Source organism: Limulus polyphemus, unplaced genomic scaffold (genome assembly GCF_000517525.1).
Source record: "Limulus polyphemus unplaced genomic scaffold, Limulus_polyphemus-2.1.2 Scaffold1318, whole genome shotgun sequence".
Taxonomy (NCBI): Eukaryota; Metazoa; Arthropoda; class Merostomata; order Xiphosura; family Limulidae; genus Limulus; species Limulus polyphemus.
In genome coordinates this window covers 196,055-203,400 of record NW_013666928.1, presented here as the reverse complement: position 1 = coordinate 203,400, position 7,346 = coordinate 196,055, and the positions used below count along the sequence as shown (strand labels likewise).

General features: G+C 32.3%; 1 protein-coding gene across 3 annotated transcripts in view; it reads right to left on the bottom strand.

The window, feature by feature from the left end:
* The window catches only part of LOC106463075 (complexin-like), a 172,470-nt gene that overhangs the window by 30,730 nt on the left and 134,394 nt on the right, over nt 1–7,346 (bottom strand). The window lies entirely within an intron of this gene.

The following is a 7,346-nucleotide window of genomic DNA, read 5'->3' as shown; positions in this document are numbered from 1 at the left end:
AATTTGCATATTAAACATCGTTTGAATATAGTGTGGAGTTAAATGCCAAAACAGAGATAATTAACACTCCTTGAGAGAGTCAGCGTCAAATATTTACACGATGATGGTTGAAGTTCAATAAAATAGTAAAAACAAAAGCTTTCATCGAGAACTGAGATACAAATAAACCCAGTCCTATAATATTAGATAAGGTAGGGGATGGAAAAAAAGGTTACTTAAAGAGATGTTAGATACCTAAAATAAATTGCCTGAAAACTGAAGGAAAACTGTAAACATTTGCTGACGATATTAATATGCCAAACACAGGAAAAGTTTCAAGAAGAACAGTCCCAAGAACGCTGTAGCCTATGGGTAAGAGTAACAGCAAGAAAGCCCTTATTGCGAAAGAAAATATAGCAAAAAGTATAGCTTTGGCGAAAAAACATGTATCTTTGAAAAGTGGCAAACCTAAGTATGAAATTAAGTTTCTTAATCCCAACCAGCGTCTATATGTTCATAAAATAGTCACTGACAGGTTCAAAAGGAGTGTTTTGTGCCAACAGTAAAGCATGCATGATGCTCTGTGTTGGTTTGGGGCACAATATCTGTGATGTTGGCTTATCTTCACAAAAAATGATGGAATCATAGAACAACATATGTGTCATATTTGAAGAAGTTAATGGCTCCAAAAACACATCCACGAAATGTCGAGCTTGTTTGGCAAAAAATAAAAATAAATCTTAGGGGATCTCCAGTGAAATGAATAACTGTTAAAAAGTTCAAATCTTAACCTTACAGAACGTATTTGGTATTTGCTAGACTTCATTGTTAAAAAAGAAAACAAATATACTAAAGAAGACCTCTGGTTACAACTTCAACAAAATGTAATCAAATTATACCAGAGACTTTGAAAAATATGTAGATACAATGCATCAAAGACACCAAGCTGTTATTGATTCCAAAAATGACCACACTGAATACCAGCATTAAAGAAACTTAAATACATTATTTGTGCACTAATTTTGTATTAGTTTCCTGTCATATTAACTTTCAATAATTAAAAGCTTATTTCTATAGCAAGACAAATGCCGTTTTGGGTATAAAGCTCATAAAGGGACTAATGTACTGTACTGTATTTGTTTCATTTTGTCCAAAATCTAGAATGCGGAAAGTAAAGCACATAGATGGCGCTATGATTATGACAAGGCAGAAAGTAAATACAATGATTCGAAATTACTTGTTCGCGAGAAATAAAGCCTAAATCGGGTGATCCATTTAAACTATGTCTCTGCTATACATCTAGTTACCTTCAAGGGACAAAATGAGATATACAGCTAAATTAAGTTATGTTTAGTTTAGAACTGCTTGTTCTGTTTATCTAAAACTGGTACATGCACATTGTGTGAGATATAATTTGCTTAATATTCAGTTCATTAGTCTATTTAAATGTTTCAGCTTCTACTAATATCGTTCATATTACATCTTGAACAATTCTGTCAGCACTAATGTACTCTAAAGGATTTCAGCATTATTTGAGTGAAAGCTGCATAATTTAGCTATCTGCGTTATACCAAGTGAAGGGATAAAACCTTGAATTTTATCATTATAAGCCTTCAAGCTTACTGCTGAGCCATCTAACTGGTATCAAATATCAATCAGTACAATCAGTATAGGAAGAACCCTACCCACAAGTTTATTCAGCACATTAATTAGTTTGTGCCTATTGAGAGTCCTCGTTGTGTTAGCGGTAAATTTAGAGACTTTTAGTCCTAAAATCCGGAGTTCGGATCTTTGCGGTGGACAGAGCGCAAATAGCCCATTGTGCATCTTCGTGCTAAAGCGAACAAACAAACAAACTGTTTACTGAGAGAGAGAAAACAAGGGAATGTATTTCCAAAAAAAGAGACAAATGTTTGTAAAACAAAAGTATAATTCATGCAAGAAATCTGAAACTTTCTTTTTATGAAAGTTAGAAAATATATTGCATATTAGTTAAAAATCCATGTTTTACGTAAGTTGCTGGAGACTATAATGCTGCAAAACTGTTAGGACTAAGTGTAACGTAGGATAAAATATTAATATTTAATGGATGAACAGCAACTACATTTAACTCTAGAATAATAAAAGTGTTAAATTAAAGAATCCAATATCATTCTAGGAAATCTGAAAGACGAAATTTCCTAAGGTCGTCTAGTTTAACCACAATAGTATTATAATTTGAAAAAAAAACGGTAAAGATTTTTAATCAAATATTCGATATTGATGTATAAATTTAATAATGATTTTTTTATTTGAGTTGCATTTTGGATCAAATTTGAAGCTGAGATACCGTTATCACTGATTCTTGTTCGTTTTCATTTCCTTTCTTATTAACGTGCTATTCGAACCCTTTGACAAATGACTGGGTCAGGAAGTGAAAATGAAGCTGAGGAAGAAACAGTTGATCTTCATAGCGGTGTGTCAATGACTCGGGATAACAGCCAAAATTAGAAAAATGCGTTCTCTCAAAAAATAGTGACTCACTGAAAGAATGAAAAGTGTATTCGTGCTTGTCCATATATAAGTGTGGAATATAACAGGAAAAAGGATTAAAGAGAAAAGAAACAAAGGCCTTCAAATCGCTGCTGACGTGAGAGGACTATAAGGATGATCGAAGTACAACTGATGATAGCCAGATAATGTCACAGAGGTAGCTTCGTCTTTGTCACAAGACATCATAAACCCTCGCACTGTTCATAAGACAAACTTTAATGTCTCTGTCGATAAAAAAACGCTTTCGACTCTTACGGTCGGCTCCATGAACTTGTGAACATTGAAGCAAAACATTTCGAAAACAAAAAAAAATTGTGTAGAGCTGACAGATCTTGATCTAATGATAAAAGCTAACATCTCTTCTTAACTCCCTCTCTCTCTATATATATATATATTTCTCTTTCATTGTTTGCAAAGTAGGAAAACGCCTTTAAAGTGAACGAGTTTGAAAGACTGAACAGTCTTAAGAAAATAAATCCATATTATACCATTAAGTTATTCTTTTTATCTTACATAATAAACCCTTCTAACTAATTGATACAAACAAGACCTTTGTATTCGTTAGAAAAGTTTAAATAATGAGCGTAGTGATTGTAACCGACTTGTATTTTTTCTCTCTTCAATTGATTTAGTTTCACAGAGATAATATCTCATGTAATTTAACACTGAATGTGATATTTCAAATACTTTGAAATTCGTATGCTTTATGTATCATATCAAGAGTAGGATGTGTTGATCTACCCGACTATGAATTCGAGGATTTATGATTTGCGTGACATTGCCGCAAAGTCGTACTCCAAATTTTGAGTTGTGAGCGCGCTAAAACAGCGATGGGCAAATTCTATCATTCAGCCAGATATCAGTAGCATAAATTTGGCAACAGACACTGTTGTCTAGCTGCCTTCCCTCTATAGTCTACCGGTTCAAAGTTCGGTACGGGACAGCTATGTGCAGCTATCTCGTATGCAGCTCTGTGAGAAAATGCTAAACAAATAATACAAACAAGTATCATATCACACTGAAATAGGGGGGGGGGAGACTTATAAAACATTATTACGTGAACTACTCAGTAAACCCCCCGAATGTTTAGATAAAACACTCAAACATTCCTTTATACGTTAAGTGCGTTACAGAAGCGTTTAAAGTCACTGACCCTGTCTGAAGCATTTCCTATATCTAAAATACATTATTTACTCAGTTAAAAGAAAAACTCGGTGCATGTTGAAGAAGGGAAGGATACGAAGACTTCAACCGAACACAAAATTTGCTGTTTGTTCTTCGGATTCCGTGGCGGCGAATGATGTGTATTCAACTTACATTACAACTGTGACGTTTCTCGACAGAGACTTTAGAATAAACTATGACTTCTTATTTCCTAGTCGAAAGCTACGTGGTCGAAGGAAACAAAGATCAACTAGAATTACTGTTGTTTTAAGTACACGGGAAAGATATGTTGGATACTTAAGTACTTTCCTTGACGTATCATATGAAAAACGGCGTTGCTATGTAAACAAAACTTATCTAAAATATCGTCTGGTAATCTTTTCTTCGTAAGTATCCAAGCTAATTCTTCCAAAATCAGATGGTGCCTTTTTTAAATAGCAGTATTCAAAAAATTATAGTCATTAAAAAAGAATGTTATTAAAAGTTAAATCTTAACATAAAAAAAATACTCGCAACACGCGCTATTGTTTCAGCCGTTCACATCGCTTTTATTATCAGTGTTTATTTGTAAAAAGAAAATTTTAAAAGGAACTAATTGAATCAATATAACAAACAGAAAGCTCACAATATACTTATATTTCAAATTCGGTGACGAGGAACCCACTTTGAGACTAATAATGGCTGAAGACGGCTTGAATTCAAGCCGTCTTCAGCCAATGTACTTATATCATACAAGAAAGATTGCCGCTATTACTGTTAGGTAGAAAAATATATATAGGGCAATCATTGCCTTCCAACAAAAATGTTTCTGAAGAAAAATATGTATATTATAAATCAACAAGACACGTATACTTCAAGTAACAGCTTTAAACATGTTCGATTTTATGAAATACCGCATCTACGAATGAAGATAACTCTTGTGGTACAAACTGTTACTAACGGCTAAAGAATTCCAAATGCCTTAATTCTTCACTGCTTCCAGAAATAGTACCCTCAAACGGTTTTAATGGCTAAAGAATTCCAAATGCCTTAATTCTTCACTGCTTCCAGAAATAGTACCCTCAAACGGTTTTAATGGCTAAAGAATTCCAAATGCCTTAATTCTTCACTGCTTCCAGAAATAATACCTTCAAACCCGTTTTAACGGCTAAAGAATCTCACATGTGTTAATTATCTTAATTGTTCTCTGCTTCCAGAAATTATACCTTCAAACCCGTTTTAACAGTAACGTTATTTGTATGGAAAACTGTTTCGCAGCTTTAGTTAGTTACATTTTAAAAACATTTTCATATATGTTTTCCATGTAGTAGATAATGAAATACAAAATATACAAACTACAATCTGTATTCTGTAAACATATACAAATGTTTATAAGTCAACAACTTGTTTTGACATTAGAGGACGGTCAAAATAGAGGTTAACAACCAAAAACATAAGACGATAAAAGTTACAATTATATAAAATTTATCACTTTCTCACTTTTCTGCTATCAAAAAATTATATATATATATATAGTTCATGTTTAAATTTATCATTCAGTAGCTTTCTGGTACAAGCGAGGGTACTTCAGAGCCACAAAAACACGGGTCCTATCTCATTTTCTAAGAAAGCATCTAAACTGGAAGGAAGATAATTCTACGTTTAAAACATACATTAAACAGGAGCTTTCTAAGATAACTCTATGTTTAAAATATACATTAAACAGGAGCTGTTTAAGATAATTCTACGTTTAAAACATACATTAAACAGGAGCTTTCTTAAAATTTCTTACCTGTTCACAAATACACGCACTTGTAGAAAGTGTAAAATACGATCAAGCTCTCGAGGGAATGATAATTTAATAGGAATAAAATATAAAGAAGCTTGCCGAATCTCCTAAAGTAGGTTGTTCTCAGGGAATGCAATGAAAGGAATTTATATTGTCATATTAGAAACCTTTTCTACTCTTAATAATGGGGGGAGGGGTCGATCAACAGAGTACACAGCGATGGAGACTAAACTCCTACGAATCTTTTTAAAATGTTACATTTATTGAAATTTCTACTACTTTAGTAACTAACCGTAAACACTAATTTGTCAAGTTTTAACAAAATAAGATTAAAAAAAAGAGAACTGGATGTGAAATACTATGTACGTAACAAGCAAACGTTAAGGATCATTCTTCCAGAAAAGATGCAAGATTTTTCTATCTTACTTTTCAAGAAAGCAGAAAATAAATAAAATAAGACTTCAAACGCTTAGTTACTTTATATTGACTAACAAAATGTAATTCCTGGTTGGATTGGGAATCCACTTACCTGTAAGTTCTATATATTACTCAGTGTTTTACACTAATATCATTTATTAATATTTATCTATCTATCTGTATGTTTTGTGTATTATTCATAGTTTTACAATAATATCATTTCTTGATATATTTATATTTATCTATAAGTTTTGTGTATTAGCCATATTTTTACAGTAGTAAATGTGAATCCTTGATATTTATCTATGTATTTGCAGGTTTTGTGTATTACGTATAGTTTTACTTGGTATATACGTGTAGCTGTTTTGATTAAAAGCTCATAGTATTAACTGAAGAACTCAACATTATTATAAATATGACAATCCTAATTTGATAGTTTAACGAAAAGTCAGGAGGGACATAAGTTAAAAATACTAACCCTTTTGTTACAAACAAAGCATTTTCAAACGTATAATTAGAAGAGGATTACTGAAGTGATACCACGTGGAAAAATATAGTAAGCCTAACTGACATGTTTACTCTCGAGATATAGTTAAATATTACATGCTTCATAGGGGTTTTTCAATATCGATTTTAGATTATCTCCACATACAATTTTAATCGCCGTGGTTTCCTGGGCTAATGATGAGTTTGGTTCTGAGAAATGTCATTAATCTCTGTATCAGTTGTACTTGTAATGAAAGCGGTTTCGTTACACGCCGGTGTAACTTGTCATTGTAAGGAATAAGCTATATAGTGATTTTCAATTATTGTTCATCATTCCAGTCTTCATGTAATATCAGTAAAATAAATACATTCTGTAAATATTTGGTAAATTGCGTATTCAAAGCTGTACTGTGACCAACACGTTAAGCATTCATTATATAAAGATCAGTTTCTAACACTTTAATCTATTTCTAAATGACGCAGTGAGTTAAAGAGAATTCATTTTTACATAAGATTTACAGCTTGGACTAATTAAAACTAAAAATTAATTGCCTTCCATGAAATTCTGAATATCTCAACTTAAAAATGAAATACATAAATAAACATTGGAAGTCCATTTATTTATTTCTACTCGTTGTTATGAATATTATAAAAAACTAGCTGTTATCCAAGGGTGGATATTATAAAAAACTAGCTGTTATCCAAGGATGGATATTATAAACAATTCGCTGTTACCCAAAAATGGATATTATAAACAACTCGCTGTTATCCAAGGGTGGATATTGTAAACAACTCGGTATTATCCAAGGATGGATATTATAAACAATTCGCTGTTACCCAAAAATGGATATTATAAACAACTCGCTGTTACCCATGGATGGATATTATAAACAACTCGCTGTTATCCAAGGGTGGATATTGTAAACAACTCGGTATTATCCAAGGATGGATATTATAAACAATTCGCTGTTACCCAAAAATGGATATTATAAACAACTCG